General features: G+C 43.9%; 1 protein-coding gene across 1 annotated transcript in view; it reads right to left on the bottom strand.

Moving 5' to 3' along the window:
- USP44 (ubiquitin specific peptidase 44) overlaps positions 1–18,413 on the bottom strand; it is an 802,083-nt gene that overhangs the window by 50,547 nt on the left and 733,123 nt on the right. The window lies entirely within an intron of this gene.

Below are 18,413 nucleotides of genomic sequence, written 5' to 3'. Positions count from 1 at the left end.
AAATAGCCAAGACAGCCCACGGACCTTATCATAGTGGTCTGCATGAAATATAATCAAAGTCTTGAAATATAAAGCCTAACGTGCACTTACTTGGTGTATACGTTCAGATAATTAATCTCTACATGAATTCATGTAGATGTAGAAACAACCTGTGTAGAATACAATGCATAAGCCATAGAACAGCCAACTCCATTAGACCACGTGACTGCAGAAGAAAGGTTTTAAAGAGATAATGCTCTAACAGTACATGGATGCATGTATTCAATAAAGCATCCATACAATGAAATATATATATATAAAATCTTATATATGCGTATGTTCGCATTACAAATCTAATGACTTATACACACAAAAAAATAAATCAGTATTTGTGAAAAAGGGTCGACAGAGACCGCATCATCAAGACCACAGAATTTATCAGCCTGTAATGCGATGATTCATTTTTGGTGCTTCTTTCCTGTCCAATTAATGTTGTCACCCATTCTGTGGTTCTTACCCACAACATGGAGGACATAAAACTCAAAACCATGATGTGGTACTGCTTGTGAAACATGTTTTGCAGTTGCAATAGATGTATCAGATTTCTTAATCTTATATACATGTTCCTTAACCCTCTCTTCTCAATGTCCGTTGGTCTTGCCAACATAAAATCTGGAGCACATAATACAACTTGCCAAATATACCAAGTCACTCGCCGATTTGCATAAAAAGATGATTTATATTGTCTCCCAGTAGTTAGGTGGGTGAATGTATCCTTGTTGGCCATATATGAGCATATATTACAGTGTTCAGAAAGTACAGTTTTGCACCTACCATAAATGTAGATGTTCGAGTGTAAACACTGCTGCAGTCATTACACTTGGGTTATCCTGCCATCAGGCGGTTCCCCAGTCGGCCTGAGTTCCAAAGTCTTGGTCCGGCGTCGGTTGCTGTCGCCTCCTCCCTGACGTCAGTGCGACAGGGGTATATAAGATGCAGCCGATGCCATTTTCTTCAGTTTTTCTTGCCCCAGATGTCAGGTGCCCCCAAATAGGTAGACAATTCAAATTGCTAGTAAAGTATACCAAAAAAAGCAAACAACTATTTTCAGTTACCAGCAAATACTCCCCATAGGCCCATAGGTAGTAAAAGGTAGAAGACCTAGGTACATACCAGAAAGTAAGAGGGGAAGGAGGGAGGGTAACCTGGACTGCAGCAGTGTTTACACTTGAACATCTACATTTATGGTAGGTACAAAACTGTACTATGTTCATCGTGTTACACTGCTGCAGTCATTACACTTGGGTGTAATTCCAAAGCTGAGGTAGGGAGGCTGGTTCTATAAGGCATTAGGGGTGGCTATAAGGCCCTGCAGCACAGCAGTGGTGACGCCAGCTCTGGATTTGGAGTATAAAGGCAAATGGTAATGCTTGGTGAAGGTATGCACAGAACTCCATGTTGCTGCTTCCAAAATATCCTTGGTAGGTACTCCTCTGAGGTAGGCAGCTGAAGTGGCTGTTGCCCTGGTGGAGTGAGATCTAATGCTGCTAGGTACAGGTTTCCCATGGTGAGTATAGCAGAAACGTATACAATGTCCTATCCATTTTGAAACGGTCTGTTTTGAAATGGCTTTTCCCTGTGCTCCTGCAGCATATGCTACCAATAATTGCTCAGATTTTCTGAAAGCTTTACTTTTGTCCAAGTAGAAGCGTAACTGCCTGTGAATGTCCAAAGAATGCAGTAGTCTCTCCCCTTTGTTCTGTGGTTTTGGATAAAAAGTTGGCAAGTGAATAGTTTGGCTTAGAGCCACACTTGATACCACCTTTGGCATAAACGTAGGGTTAGTTCTTAAAGACACCCTGTCCTGATGGAAAATGAGGAAAGGTTCCACTGCCATTAGTGTCTGTAATTCTGAAACTCTTCGTGCTGATGTTATTGCCAGTAGCAGAACAGTTTCCAAGAGATGTATTTTAATTCTGCTGTCTTAGCTGGCTCAAAAGGAGGTAAAGTAAATTTTTCCAAAACAAAGTTGAGGTCCCAAGTTGGGGTAGGTGCTCTACGGGGTGGTCTTATGTTTTTAACCCCTCTGAGATATGTGGATGGTAACTCCTTGTGCAGAATTTCTGTAGCTGGCAGTTCATTGGGGAAGCAAACAGATCTATGTCCGGGCTCCACCATTTTTGTGTTATCATTCTGAATATTTGTGGATTCAATTCCCATTTGTGGGGATCCATGATGTTTCTGCTTAGGTCGTCTGCCAGTGTGTTTTTCTCTCCTGGCAGGAATTGTGCTTGCAGATGAACTTGGTAGTCTAGAGCTGTATTCCACAAGTTCATGGCTTGTCTGCAGAGGGGATAGGAGTGTGTGCCCCATTGCTTGTTTATGTACCACATAACTGTGGTGTTGTCTGTCCTTAGTAGTAGTTGTCCTGGATGCAGCAGGTCCTTGAAAGCTATAAGTGCATTTTGTACAGAACTCACAACTTGTAAGCCCAACACAGCTCAATGAGTCAGGAACCACGATAGTACTGCAGTTAGTTTCTTTTATTAAAAAACCATGCACCAACGATGACACTATTAGTTGAGCGCTTTCATCTAGTGAATCTAGACTTCTTCAGAACATCAGACAAACTGTTTGAATACACTTTAAATACCTTAATTTCCCGCCTTTTTCTAAAAACAATTACCCAATTACATACATTTAACCCTATGCATCACTTATGCAGTAAAATATCCATCTCAAACTTGATTAACCATCTTATCCTTTAACTCTATTGCAAACTTACTGCATAATGTGCTGTTGTTAAAATATAACTTGGAAACACATCAGTATTCACAAATGAATCATGTTATTACTGTATGTGCAAATACTGCTGTTATGGATTAAAAAATATATACATTAAATATATATGTTATACTAAAAAAAATACAAAATTTGATAAATAATTTGATAAAAATGCAGTACAAAAAGAATCAACCAACACAATAACTGTTGTTACATACATAGTGATAGCTTATCTTGTATAATATCTAACATTTTTTATTTGCCTCAATATTTCCACAAAATCAAGATTATACCCTCACTAAGGGTTTAGTAGGAATTACTTCATTTAGGCCAGGTGGTGTAGCAGCCTCGAGCCGCAGCTGCCACTTGATTTCTTTTTCTCCCACAATGGCCTTTGTATTACCTCCTCTAGGATTTATACTGACCACATCCAAAATACCAAATTTAAAACCCGTGCATGTCTCGCTATTGAGTATATGACGGGACAATGCGTTATTGGTATCGTTTCTCTTAATGCAATAGGTGTGGTCATAAATTCTATTTTTAAGAAACCGGTCCGTCATTCCAACATAATAACTTTGACGTGTCACAAATAGCTAGATATACCACATGTCTAGTTAAACAATTACCATGTTTAAAATGAACCTTAGTTCTATTTCTGTCCTTTAATACTATGCTTTTGCCTTCGTATATATACTTACAATAACTACAGCTCCCACACTTCGTAGTACCCCTTTTGAAGGTCTTTGTGTCTTGTATAGCACTCTGCCTTATTTCTATAAGCCTTTTGAGGCTATTACCTGTCTTGTACATTGTCCCGTCATATACTCAATAGCGAGACATGCACGGGTTTTAAATTTGGTATTTTGGATGTGGTCAGTATAAATCCTAGAGGAGGTAATACAAAGGCCATTGTGGGAGAAAAAGAAATCAAGTGGCAGCTGCGGCTCGAGGCTGCCACACCACCTGGCCTAAATGAAGTAATTCCTACTAAACCCTTAGTGAGGGTATAATCTTGATTTTGTGGAAATATTGAGGCAAATAAAAAATGTTAGATATTATACAAGATAAGCTATCACTATGTATGTAACAACAGTTATTGTGTTGGTTGATTCTTTTTGTACTGCATTTTTATCAAATTATTTATCAAATTTTGTATTTTTTTTAGTATAACATATATATTTTATGTATATATTTTTTAATCCATAACAGCAGTATTTGCACATACAGTAACACCATGATTCATTTGTGAATACTGATGTGTTTCCAAGTTATATTTTAACAACAGCACATTATGCAGTAAGTTTGCAATAGAGTTAAAGGATAAGATGGTTAATCAAGTTTGAGATGGATATTTTACTGCATAAGTGATGCATAGGGTTAAATGTATGTAATTGGGTAATTGTTTTAGAAAAGGCGGAAATTAAGGTATTTAAAGTGTATTCAAACAGTTTGTCTGATGTTCTGAAGAAATCTAGATTCACTAGATGAAAGCGCTCAACTAATAGTGTCATCGTTGGTGCATGGTTTTTTAATAAAAGAAACTAACTGCAGTACTATCGTGGTTCCTGACTCGTTGAGCTGTGTTGGGCTTACAAGTTGTGAGTTGTGTTGTGGACTTCAGGAACTTTTGTGTGAGTTGCATTTTGTACAGCTAGCATCTCTTTTTGATTGATGTGAAAATGCCTTTGCTCTGTGAGCCACTCGCCCTGAATAGATTTTCCTGCCATGTGTGCTCCCCAGGCGTAATCTGATGCATCTGTTGTCAGTGTTTGCCTGGCTGTGGGTTGAGTAAAAGGCTGTCCCTTGTTGAGGTGAGAAGCTTCAGCCCACCATCAAAACTCCTGCTGAAGGCAAGGAATTAGTGGTATAACTGTTTCCAAACTTTGACATTGTTGAGACCATACACTCTTTAGGTACCATTGTAGTTTCCTCATATGCAGTCTGGCATATGGAATTAGTAGTATGCAAGATGCCATGTAGCCCAAGGCCTGCAAAATTTTTCTTGCAGGGAGTTTGGTCTTTGTTGCCATCAATTGAAAGTATCGAGTCAGTTGTCCTTGCTTGTCTGGCGTGAGATAAGCCATCTGGGCCATTGTGTTCAAGCTGGCACCCAGGAATATTATCTGCTGTGAGTTCACTAGTTTTGATTTCTTTTCATTTACTGTGTACCCCAGGCAACTTAATAACTTTTTTATGTATGCCAGATGCTTTAGAAGAATGTCCTTGCTCTCTGCTTGAATCAGGCAGTCGTCCAGGTATGGATAAATTTGAATTCCTTTTTGCCTGCAAAATGCAATTACTGGTGCCAGGCACTTTGTGAAGACCCTGGGTGCAGTAGATAAGCCAAAGGGCAGTGCAGAGAATTGATAGTGCAGTGAACCAGCTAGAAATCTGAGGTACCTTCTGCAGTTTTGTCTGATAGGGACATGCAGGTATGCCTCCTTGAGGTCCAAAGTCACGAGCCAAGCTTTCTTGCCCAGCATGGGAAGAAGCTGCTGTAGTGTCAACATTTTGAATTTCGGAACATCCAGGTAAGTGTTTAGAGAAGAAAGATCCAGAATGGGTCTCCAGGCTTTGTCCTTTCTGGGAACAAGAAAGAGTCTTGAGTAAAATCCTTGTCCTTGCTCATGTGGTGGTACCTTTTGAATAGCTCTCATGTCCATGAGTGCTGTAATTTCTTTTTGAGCCTCTGCCCATTGATTTGGTGACAGATTTGGCATTCCTTTTAACCTTGGCAGAGTGTGAAAGTGGAATCTGTAACCTTGAGATACAGTGTTGAGAACCCATTTATCTTTGGTGATGCAATACCAATTGTGATAGAAAAGTGCCAGTTTTCCTCCTAAGGGGGCTGCCAAGAGAGAGCTCTTTGGCAGCTGTAGTAGGAAGTTATTGAGGCTGCTTTTTATAAGGTTGTGGCCTGTCTTCCCCTTCTTTCTGGCCTGGTGTACCCCATTGTCATGACCTGTAAGGACCTTGTGCTTGACCTCTACCTCTTGGACGTCTGTATCTACCCCTTTGAGGTATGTCTGTGACTGGAAAGGACCAATTCTTTGTTGGCCAATTTCTGCTAAAACGAGGAGGCTGAACCTGTAAGAAATCCTTCACTGTTTGCATAGATTTTGCCTTATCCTCCATCTTCTTTAATACCTCCTCTGCCTTAACTCCAAACAACACATCCCGCTGCAAAGGTGCATCCAATAATTTTGCCTTAACATGATCTGGTAACGTATGTTCTTTTAACCAAGCATGCCTTCTAATGACAGAGCCTGTAACTGCTGCTCTACAGGAGGCCTCTAAGGAATCAAACCCACATTGCAAAGTATGTTTTCCCACTTGTTCAGCTGCATGCAATAAATCCTGCATTTCTTTAAAATTAGGAGGATCTGAATCTGGAAGCATCTTTTGTTTCAACTGAGACATCAAAAATTGCTGATATTTTAGCATGTGAAACTGGCAATTTAAGGCTCTCATTGCTAAAGTTGCAGACGTATATACTTTCTTTCCCCATCTTTCTAATGCTCTGGAATCTCTGTCAGAGGGAACTGGGTTTTTTGCTGATGAGGCCTAAATCCCTTTGGGTCCATGAGAAATAGTTTCAGGGTCAGCAACAGGGCTTTTATACAGAAATTTGTGAGAGTCAGGGACACTAATATCTATCAGGTTTAACTGGGGCTGGAGGTAAGGAGTCAGGGTTTAAGCTGGATTCAGTGTACACATCATCCACAATATCTAAACACTGGCGGAATAGCAAGGGGTCTGTGTTGAGGCAATAAAAGGAAGTCTCTGAGCATTTTCTTGGATTCTGAATAATCCTGGCCTTCCCAATGGAAATGCTCCCTCATGGTATGTAAGGTCTCCCCAAAGGAGTAGTCCTCAGGTGGAGAGGCTGATGGAATTGATTCCTCAGCATCAGAATCCTCATAAGGGGGTAAAGAATATCCTAGGTCTGAGGATGAATCTGAAGAAATGGACACCTGGTCGGAAGATTCATAGTCTGCATCCTGTCTGGGCCTTTTATCAGGAGGAGGATGGGACCCCCTGATCAGAGTGATTAGGTCTTCAGCCATTTTGAGCATTTGTTTCTTAGGCATGGAAGCCTGTACTGGAGAATGCTGTATCTGTTTCTTTGTTTTTAAGGGGGGCTTAGACTTAGCAGAGGGTTTAATGGTTAATTGGGTAGGTCTGAAAACACCCTCTGAAGCTGTGGATTGCTCAGCTACTTCAGTTCCCTCTGAAGGGTTAGTTTCGGTAGGCTGAAAACCTAGAGCATCCGAAGGCCCAGCCAGCTCCACGTAGGAGTCGGAGGCGGTCTGTGGTTCTGTGGAAGCGGTTGTCAGGGGCTCATAGGCGCCTCTCTGAAAACCGGAGAACCGGCGACCGGCCTAGAAGAGGCCTCGTCGTCAGTTTTGGGCCTCGGATGCCTGTCCTTGTCTTTGCGCTTTTTATGTATTCCAGTTGTCGGAAGTTCCGACCGCATGGTGTAATTGAATTTTCTGCCAAAATAATGTCGGGCAAAATCAAACAGACGTTTAATAGTGCGCTTGTTAAACCTAGCACAAAACCGACAACCAGTGACGTTGTGGTCTGGGCCTAGGCATGGAATACAATAGGAGTGGAAATCCTTAAGAAGTATTTGCTTCCCACAAGAAATACAGTTATTAACTTTTACTGACATCGGTCTGAGGCAAGAAAAAGTTTCCCCAACGGGGTACTTAGCTTTGTAGAAGACTTCGGTTCTGGATTCGGAATGAAAATCTCAGGAGTCGGCCGACCGACACTTGCGAACTGCTTCTGCTTCGGGCACCGCGCGGCAAGAAAGACTGGAGAAAATGGTGTCGGCTGCATGTTATATACCCCTGTCGCACTGACGTCAGGGAGGAGGCGACAGCAACTGACGCCGGACCAAGACTTTGGAACTCAGGCCGACTGGGGAACCGCCTGACGGCAGGATAACCCAAGTGTAATGACTGCAGCAGTGTAACACGATGAACATCCATACATCCCACTCCTGTTACTTACATTCAAATGTTTTTACGATATGTTCAAGTAACAAAGCCTCATTCTCAGGGGTCTACAATTCTTATATGTGATCCTGGGTATTGTATCAACTATTCCATTGATACATCTGCACCGGCTGTTAAAATATGCCAATTCTTATTGATAATACTCAGGATATCTTTGTTGTCAGAAGTAAAAGGGAGCACTAACCTACAGACGTTCCCTCATGTACCAGTCTTTTGGACATTCTCAAGAGTTGCGTCTTTTGAAAAGTAGGATTCCCTCCATGCCTTCTTTCTTCTATCATGACACTGAAACCATGTTCACACTATGTGTATAACATTGATGTTTAAATTCACTCTAACTCTCTGGAGCATGTTTCTAGTGTGTCTTCATCATTGGTCAGCCGGGACAGGCGTAAAGCTTGACCCTTTATCACATTCTTAAACACATGTGGGATTCATGCTAGAAAATGGAGCAAAAATGGATCATTTCATTACAAGCTGATAAACTCTATGGTCTTGAAGATGGGTCTCTCTCAAACCCTTTTCAAAGGATAGATCTCTTGTTCACAAGTAATGACTTATTTTTTTGTGTGTATAAGTCATTAGATTTCAAATGCGAACATACACATATACAAGATATATATATATATTCGCTTGAATATTAATCTTTTGCCAAAGTGCTAGTAGGTCCGGATACATATTGCCGTAAGTTGGCATATTTAAAATTCCAAGGGGATTAAGAATTTTAAATATATATATATATATACACACATACATATACACACATGTTTCATTGTATGGATGCTTTACTGAATACATGCATCCATGTACTGTTACAGCATTATCTCTTTAAAACCTTTGACCTTTCTTCTGCAGTCACAAGGTCCTACTGAGTTGGTTGTTCTATGGCTTATGCATTGTATTCTACACAGGTTGTTTCTACATGAATTCATGTAGGGATTAATTATCTGAACATATAAAGCAAGTAAGTGCATGTTAGGCTATATAGTTTAAGACATTATATTTTGTGCAGACTGCTATGATAAGGTCCATGGGCTGTCTTGACTATTTGTGTTTACATTACATTACAGCTTATGATGTCTTACTAACTTTTATTGTGTTTTCTTGCCAGCTTTTACTTCCTACTGCATTTTAGTTGTAAACATAGCATGACTGGTTTACCGTAAGGTGCTGAAGTTAATTACCAATCAATGTATTTATTCATTTACATTGGCAGTGATTTCAGATTGGTTTTGATAGGGCTTTTAAATGTTATGTTTTGTTAGTTTTAATTGATGTCTGAAGCAGCGTTGGTTGCAACGCAAAAGCGCTCACGTTATTTAATAAACTCCTTCTGTTTTTAATGTATTTGTCATACTTTGAGATCCTGGGCTGTGTTGTAGCTGAGCAGTCTGTTTAGTTGCTGTCGTTTTATTTTGTACTTGTTCAACTTCTTTATCCTGGTGGTATGTGGTGGATTTTCTTGACCCCACATGGCCTTTCACCACAGTGCTAATCCTATAGTACAACCAAATGCTCCTCACAAAACATGTACATTTGCAATGTGTTACATAGACATGCATCCATGGTGTACTTTGCAAAAGCCACTTAAACTATGAAAGAAAGTAAAGGACACACATGGATGGGTGGATGTTCCTATTATCTGAACATACATAGCTATTATAAGTACCCTTATTCAATTCTATGTTCTTCAGAAGGATCTTTGCTGCAGTGTATTCAAACAGTGTGAGATATTACTAAGGAGAAAAGGTCCCTGGTTCCTGGCAAGGGTGGACGGCTTCAGAGTACCTTTCAAAAAAGCACAGATAAAAAAAACAGACCTCCTGTAAGACTATGTCAAACGTGTGAAGCCTTAAGTAGGTGAAAGCAGAAGTGCAACTGGCCTCCTCAGATACTCTTTGCTAATATATTCTGAATAAGGCTACAGTGGTGGCAAAGTAAAAGTGTGTCCGACCTGGCCAGCTAGAGTCTTACCATGGCAGTCATAAAAGAAGGTGCATTTTGCTTGCCACTCCGAGATGGTCTGTATGACTTCTGGCATGAAAGAGAGAGAGATAAGCAGTGAGTCTCAAATCTTTAGTCTAGTCAGTGTAATATTTCAGCTGTCTGTGAACATCCCAAGGTGCATCCCCTTTGTTCAAGGATTTAGATGAATGACAATATCATGAATGGATTGATTCAAGATGATCACCTTACCACCTAAAAGACAGGTGGTTCTTGAATGCCACTTTGTCCCTGTGGAAGACTACTATATAAAGTTATTTACATAACAAAGCTTGCAGATTTGGGATCCTCCTATAACATATGATAAAAGCTAAGTGGTTAATTCAGGGCAGGAATTTCAGAACAGTTGAACTGGCATAGTATAGTAACTTTTTCAATCATAAAATTAAAAGTCACAGAGAAGGAATGGGTCTTCTTGGATGTCTCTACTGCAAAGTACCTCTCAGGAAAGGAAAGTTGTGTAAAATCTTACCATAACCATAGATGTCCTTCTCTTCCATGTTGTAGTATTCTACATGTGGGTTTACCCTTCTTCCTTTTGCGTATGTCTGGTCAGTATTCCAAAGTTTTTCAGTCCCTCAAAGTTGCGTCGGGCATCTGACGTGGCTGCAGAAACATGGGCCATAAAGTGATGGCTGCACGCACCAGCCCTCAGAAAAGAAAGCCCTAGTTGGAGCCAGTCCTAGTAGGGCATAGCCTGTCCAGTGCCACCCAGAAGTGCAAGTTCAACCTGAAAGGACGGGAAGGAGGAAGGGAAGGAATACTGCAACATGTAAGAGAAGGACATCTATGGTTATGGTAAGATTTTACACAACTTTCCTATGTCCTTCTATTCCAATGTTGCAGTATTCTACATGTGGGCGAGTGCCAAAGCTCACTGTGAATTGGGTGCTGGTTTGGAAGAGGTTTCCAGGAATCTGTGAAGGATAGCTCTGGTAAATCCCGTCCTGGCCCTAGAGATATGGTCCAGCTTGTAATGCTTAGTGAAAAAGTGTGCACACAGGACCAAGTAGCTGCTTCAAGGATTGTGTTGGGTGTCTAGCCCCTTAAAGAAGGCTCCAGAAGAGGCCATTGCTCTGGTGGAGTGGGCTTTAATATTGCCCTGCAAGGTTTTCCCATGGTACATGTAACAGAAGGAAATGGTCCTGGAGATCCAGGCCAAAATGGTCTGTTTGGTTACTGCTTTCCCCCAGGGCAATGAGGTGTAAGGAGACAGACAGCTGGTCAGACTTCCTAATGGACTTGGTTTTATGTAGATAAAACCTAAGCTGTCTGTGGAATCTAGGGAATGAAGTACTCTCTCACTATCCCCCTGTGGATTGGGGAAAAAGGTGGGCAGGTGTATGGCCTGGTTCAAAGATAGGTCATTCACTACCTTGGGCAAGGAGGATGTGTTAGTCCTGAGAGTAACCCTGTCAAGGTGAAAGACTAGAAAAGGTGGTGTAGCCATTAGAGCTTGTAGCTCTGAGACCCTCCTGGCTGAGGTCAGAGCCACCACTAAAACAGTTTTCCATGTGCAAAATTTTAGGGAGCCTTTGTCTGCTGGCTCAAAAGGAGCTAGGGTGAGTTTTTCTAGTACATAGTTAAGGTCCAAGGAAGGAGGGGACGGTTTCCTGGGAGGTCTCACGTGAAGTACCCCTTTGAGGAAGAGTTTGGCAGGAAGATTGGATGCTAGGGGTGGATCCAGAGGGAGACAAGAGTAGGCCAGACCTGTCTGCAATAGTTTGCACAGATAAGACAGGATAAGAGGGGTGCTGCGTGGCAGCGGGTGCAACTGTCTTTTGTGACACCATATGGAAAACCTTTTCCATTTTGAGAGGTAAGATTTTCTTGTGTTAGGTTTCCTGGCCTCCTGCATGACACCGAGGACGTCCTTGTTGTACAGGTGTCTAAAGGGGATCCGAATCCTATCAACCACAGGGTGAGGTGCAGAGACTGCCACTGTGGGTGTATCTGTGTTCCCTTGTGCTGTGTGAGAAGGTGCACTGGGGGGGGGGGGTAACTGGTGGTGATTGCCCTTGGACAGATGAAGGAGAAGGGGGAACCAGTGCTGTCTTGGCCAGTAGGGAGTCACCAGCAAGATTTTTGGTATGTCCTGCTGAATTTTCAGCAGCACCTTCTAAATCAAAGGGAAGGGGGGGAAAGCATACAGAAATTTCCCCTTCCAAGAAATTGAGAAGGCATCTGTTGCCAGTGCCTTGGGGTCTGGTGTCCTGGTGCAGAAGCCAGAAAGTTACCTGTTGATGGAGGAGGCAAACAGGTCTATTTGAGGTGTACCCCACTGGTGGACCAGATCCAGGAAGACATATCTGTGAAGCATCCACTCGTGGTTGTTTGAGATGGTCACGATGAGATAATCTGCCAGAGAGTTGTGAAGGGAGGGGATGTAAACTGCCTGTAGGGTAATCCCCTGTGAGGTGGCCAGTTCCCACACCAGCAGAGCTAGTCTGCAGAGGAGGAGGTAGGATTTGGTCCCTCCGTTTGTTGAGATACCACAGGGCAGTGGTATTGCCCGTGAAAATCTTGAGAGGGCCTTAATGTAGGTAGGGTAGGAAGGCTTGTAGAGACAGGAGGCTTGCCCTCATCTCTCTGACACTGATGTGCTGTAGTTTTTGTGTGTGTTTGGCCACAAACCCGGCACCTGTCTTTGGCCTAGTGTTGCTCCCCAACCCAGATCTGAAGCGTCTGTATGCATGATCTGAGTGGGTGGGGGTGGTTGGAGAGGAAGGCCTGGGTTCTTGACCACTTGTCTCAGCCACCAGTGAATTTCCTGTTTCAAGCAGGGAAGAAGTGGTACCCTGAATTCCAGAGGATGGGAATGCTGGGTCCAGACCGATCAAAGATACCATTGTAGTTTCCTCATGTGCAGTCTTGCTAGGGGGAGCATGGGTATAGTGGCTACTATGTAACCCAGAAGTCTCAGGTACTACCTTGCTGTCAAGTTCTGATGCTTGGAGGACGCAGAGCAGGTGTTCTGTCAAGGACACCACCTTGTCTTGTGGCAGGAAGGCCTTCATGAGGTCTTTAGGAATCCTGCACCCCAGGAAAACAATGTCCTATGTGGGCTCCAGACGGGATTTGGGGAAATTTTTTGAAATCCTAGAGATTGTAGGAGGGACAAAAGAAGGAGGGTCTTCTGATTGTCTGCCTGAAATAGAAGGTTGTCTAGGTAAAGGAATATTTGGATACCCTTTGTCCTGCAATAGGCAAGGACTGGAGCCAGACATTTTGTGACTACTCTGAGTGCGGTGGAAAGCCCAAAGGGCAAGGCACAGAACTGAAAATGGGATGAGCCTGCCAAAAACCTCAGGTATTTCCTAAATGTGGGCTTTATTGGGATGTGCAGATAAGCATCCTTTATATCTAGGGTTGCCATGAACCCTTGAGGCAGGAGCAGGGGGAAGATGGTGGGGAGAGTGAGCATCCTGAAGGTAGGCACCTTTAGGAAAGGGTCGAGATGCGAGAGATCTAGTATAGGTCTCCATGGTCCACCTTTTCTGGGAACCAGAAAAATTCTGGAGTAAAATCCTCTTCCTTTTGTTTCCAGAGGCACTGGTTCCATGGTGCCTTGAGTCAGCAGAGATTGCAGTACCGGTCGCAGGACAAGTAGCTGACTGGTGGGTGGCTGTGGAGTGCCCAATCTTACTTGGGGGGGGGGTGAGCCAGGTCATGAAGTAACCGTTCTGGATGATGGAAAGAACACATTTGTCTGAGGTAATGTGGGACCATACAGGGAGACAGTGAGAGAGGTGGGCAGACAGGGATAGGGGGGTAAGGAGGGGCAGGTAATGAGGTTGGCAGGTAGTCAGACAATACCTGCCCTATCTTGAAAGGGAGGCATAGGGCTGGTGGCTGGAGAATCTCTAGCCGGAGGGGCCTGCAGGGAGCCACAGGGAGAGAAAGGTTTCTAATGAATTGCATTTTGGCAAGGTAGTTCCTATAGAACTTAGGGATGGGCGAAACTAGTAGGTGCTTTAGATCCTGCATTTCTTTGCCTTTTTGTTGTAGAGACTTAAAGAGGTCAGCTACTTTGCTGCCAAATAAGGCAGAATGATCTAGAGGGGCATCAGTCGGTTTAGCCCTGAAATGGTCAGGGAGGGGCAGCAGACAAAGCCAAGAGTATCTCCTTAAAGCAAAAGCTGATGCAGCTGACCTAGCTGAGGCTTCAGCTGCATCATAGCTGCACCTTATGGAGTGCCTATTCACCTGAGAGAAGAGAGCTAGCAGGGAGGACAGAGATGCTTTGGCTGCACAGTCTGGGATGTCAGCCAGTTCCTTAGTGACCTTATCCAGCAGGGCTAAGGAGTACTTGGCCATGTGAGTCTGGTAATTTGTGGCTATGAAAGACAGGGTGGCTGAAGTGTAGATTTTCTTCCCAAGACATTCCATTGTCTTGCTGTCCTTGTCAGCTGGAATAATGGTTGTGGTAGGAAGCAGCTTGGAAGCCCTATCAGTGGAAATGGAGATAGTGGTTGGGTCAGCTGGAGGGTACTTGAGCAGAAATTTCTCTGATTCTGGGACCTTGTACAATCTGTCAGCCCTGCTTGGGGCTGGAGGGTGGGAGTCAGGGTTAAGGGATGCTGAGAAAAAAGCATCCAGAAAAGCTGACAGAATAGGAGGGATAGCAGAAGGACTGGGACAGTCCACCTGTATGAGGTCATAGAATCTCTTCTGCACCTCAGTCATGTCAGTGGATTCCCACTTAAAGTGGTATTTTCTTTTGCAGATAGTCTCCCCAAAGGTTAAATCCTCAACTGGGGAGTCAGGCTCAATGGACTCGTTCTCAGGTGATACATAACCCAGGGGAGAAGAGATCTGTGAGGAATAGGAGAGGGAGTCCTCTGAGGAGTCAGAAAGTAGCTCTTCATCCCTCCTTACTGTTTCTGAGGTTTTGGGCCTAGGACTTAAGAGAGGAGGGACAATGCTAGGGCTTCCTGTCGTAGTACGACGTAGGGCCATGAATAGGCTTTTGGCTGTAAGCTTGCCAATCGGGCATGCTTTCAGGTGGTGGACAGAGATGCTGTGTCTTTTGTTTTTTCTTGAAAGGCCTAGCTGGCATTCGACTAGGAGAATGCCTTGAGTCAGACGAAGGGATGTGATCGGTGGAATCTGACAGGCCCACAGGCTCTCTGCCCCCTAAGACATCTGAGGCAGATGCCGTTAAAATCACTATGGACGGCACGTCCGCTCGGGATTGTGCGGGTTCCTCATAGGTACCTGCTTTATCCTGCGACTTAACATTTGAAGCTGAAGGCCTTACTATAAAATTTCTGAAACTGTGTAACAAAAAGGACATTTATCAGTGGAACGATTATTTGTTTCCTAGTAATAACTTAAATATTAAAAAAAGTTAGTTTACAGTTTAGAACTGGTGAACTGGAAGAAGATAATGTGGCTGATCATGGAGGGAGATTAAGATATACTGGCCAGCCTAAATCATGTTTCTTTTTTGGGGACTTTTCTCATTTAAGTAATAGTTGTGATAATGTACAATGTGACCAGACAGAAGACAAATGAAAAGCAGCAACTCAGATGGAACGTTACGGTGGGTACATAACTTCTTTATCTGAAGTTGTTTTCATTTGGTCTTCAACCTGTGGGACAGAGTCCCCAGCTACTAAAAAGCTGGAAGGCCCTAATGGAAGGATATTACAGAGCATGGCGGAGGCAAAGGATGCCTTGCTTCTGGATAGAAGATCCAACTTGTAATGGGAAATGAAAGTATGTGAAGATGCCCAGGCAGCCGCAGAGCAAATGTCATCCAAAGAGACCATGGACCAAAAGGCAGCCGAAGTAGCCATAGACCTAGTAGAATGTACCTTGACTTGACCTGATGGAGACAATCCTTTGGTTGAATATGCCAAGAGTATACACAGAGATCCAACGAGCAATGGTAACCTTCGACACAGGTTTCCCTAAAAAGGGCTTGGAGTAGGAAACGAAAAGTTGATCAGATCTGCGAAAGGCCTTAGTTCTGTGTAAGTAAAAACATAATTGCTTATGCACATCCAGCAAGTGCAATTTATAATCTCCCTTACTCTGAAAATTCAGAAAGAAAACAGGGGATTGATAATCTGATTAGTGTTTGATTCTGAGGTCACTTTCGGAAGAAAGGAAGGATTAGTGGGCAATGATATCCCATCTTTATTGAAGATCATGTAAGGAGGCTTAATCAAGGCTTGAAGCTCTGACACTCTTTCAGCTGAAGTAATGACAATCAGGGAAGTTGTCTTTCAAAACAGGATCTGCAGATCCACTGAAGCAGTGGGTTCGAAGGCAGAAGAGACCAAGGTTTCATGGACCAATGTAAGGTCCCCAAGGAGGCATAGGGTCCTTGACTGGTTGCCTAAGAAGAAAAGTACTCTTTCAGAAAGGATTTACAGAGCTTAGAAGAGGCCAGAGAAGCTGAATTATTTCCCCATATGGAAGTTAGAAATAGCCGCCAGCTGAACTTTAACTGTATAAAAGCTGTCACCCTGTTGAAAAATACCTGCCAGAAACTCTAAGATAACAGGCAACCGGGACAGTGAAGGGATCTAAATCATGTTGAGAAGCCCAAATCGAGAAACGTTTCCACCTACTCGAATAAACCTTCCTAGTGGAAGATTTAGGAGCCACTACCAAAATCTTCTTAACGGGAGAAGATAGCCCGGGAGTCCTAACTATCATGGGAACTGGAGCAGCTAAACGGTGAGCTTCAGACTGGCCAGATCCAGATGGGGAATCCCTGAGGGATGTGAAATCAGATCCTGAACCAGGTCTAACTTCCATGGAGGACACACTACATCAGGCCACAGAGAAGGGAACCATACTTGGCAAGGCCAGAATGGGGCAATGAAGATGACAAAACCCTCAGCCGTTGCGCTTTCTGAATGGGTTTTGGAATCAGGGAAAGTGGAAGATAAGCATAGAGAAGACTGGAGGGCCAAACATGAACCACAGCATCTCTGGGGACTCCCCCGGAGGGGGTTCTGAGTGAAGAACTCGCTGCACTTCACACTGGAAGGATAGGGGAAGAGATTGCAGCAAGGCTGACCCCACTTTAGAAAGATCTGTTTCACTACTGAAGAATTCAGAGACCACTCGTAAGGCAGCAGGATAGACCTGCTGAGCCTTTCCGCTAGAATGTTGGACCTCCCTGGAATGTGCATTGCCACCAGAAAACAGCCGGTGGAGATCGCCTACCCCACAATCTCATGGCTTTGCGGCAAAGGGGATAAGACCTAGTTCTCCCCGTATGTTGATGTACCAGACTACCGACATGTTGTCTGTCTGGATAGCAATTGTCCCTAGGGGAAGATGGGCATGAAGAGCTAGCAACACCAATAGCACCGCTGTCATCTCCAGGACACTGACATGCAACTGGGTCTCCAGGGAAGACCATGTGGCCTGAACTGTCCTTCCCAAGCAATGCCCCCCCCAAGTAAGGAGGTTTCCGTGGTCACCATGGTCAGCAGGGAGGGAAGAATAAATGGGTGACCGCAAAGAAGGGCTGGGGACTGAATACACCACAGAAGAGAATCCCTGCAGGCTCGGGATAGACAAACAGGATGAAACGATTGTAGACCTAGAAATGACCACTGAACAACTCAAGTCCACTGAAGCCCCCGCATGTGTGGTACAAGGGTGATCATGGCTGCCATGGACCCCAACGCCTGTAAGACAAATTTTGCTGGGGGAGCTTGAGCTTGGAGGATGCACAAGACATGGTGTTTGAGGGACTGAAGTCTGGCTGGTGTCAGAAAAACTATGGTCTGAATGGTATATAACCAGGCTCCAATGAAATCTAGAACTTGAACAGGTTCCAATAGGGATTTGTTGAGATTTATGGTGATGCCCAACTGGTGGGTGGTCTGGATAAGGAAATCCCTGGCTTGGTAGAGTGGATGCCTGGAGGGAGCGGAAAGGAGCCAATCGTCCATGCAGGGAAAGACCTGGAAGCTCTGCAGCCATAGATGAGCTGCTACCACCACCATCAACTTTGGTGAAGGCCATGGGGGTTAGTGGTGCGACCAAAGGGTAGTGCTCTGAACTGGTAATGATTGGTCCCCAGCTACAAGTGGACAAACCTCTGAGAGCATCTGTCCATTTTGATGTGATAGTACGCATCTTGAAGGTCTACTGAGCACATCCAGTCATTCTCCGGCAGGATAGATTGCAGTGTGACCATTCGGAATTTCGTCTTGGCAACTGACAGGTTCAGGGTAGTTTTTTTAGTGTTTTCTTTGGCACTAAAAAGAACCTGGAATAAACACCTAATCTGGACTGGTCAGGGGGGACGGGCTAAATGACTCGTTTTTCTAGCAGCTTGGAAATTTCCAGTGCTGCATCCTTCCTTAGGGAGGGTGGGACATCTGGGATGTGTCTGAGGGAGAGAGGTGTTTGAAAGAAGGGAACTGAATATCCTCTGGTTATGATTCACAACACCCAATGATTGTCCATTATAGACTCCCAGGCTGCTAGGTGAAGCGAGAGTCGACCCCTGACTGCCTTCAGAGCCGAACAGCCGGGCAACCCTTCAGGGCTGCTGCACAGGCCCGTCCGGGAAGGAATCCTGAGACCCGTGGTTCCTTTGACCCCCTCTACCACGAGGGCGGCGTCTGTCAAATCCCCTCTGCC

Source organism: Protopterus annectens, chromosome 11.part0, assembly GCF_019279795.1.
Source record: "Protopterus annectens isolate FY-2018-M chromosome 11.part0, PAN1.0, whole genome shotgun sequence".
In the NCBI taxonomy this organism is placed as follows: Eukaryota; Metazoa; Chordata; order Ceratodontiformes; family Protopteridae; genus Protopterus; species Protopterus annectens.
The sequence above is the reverse complement of the archived record's forward strand: the minus strand, read 5'-3'. Positions and strand labels throughout refer to the sequence as shown.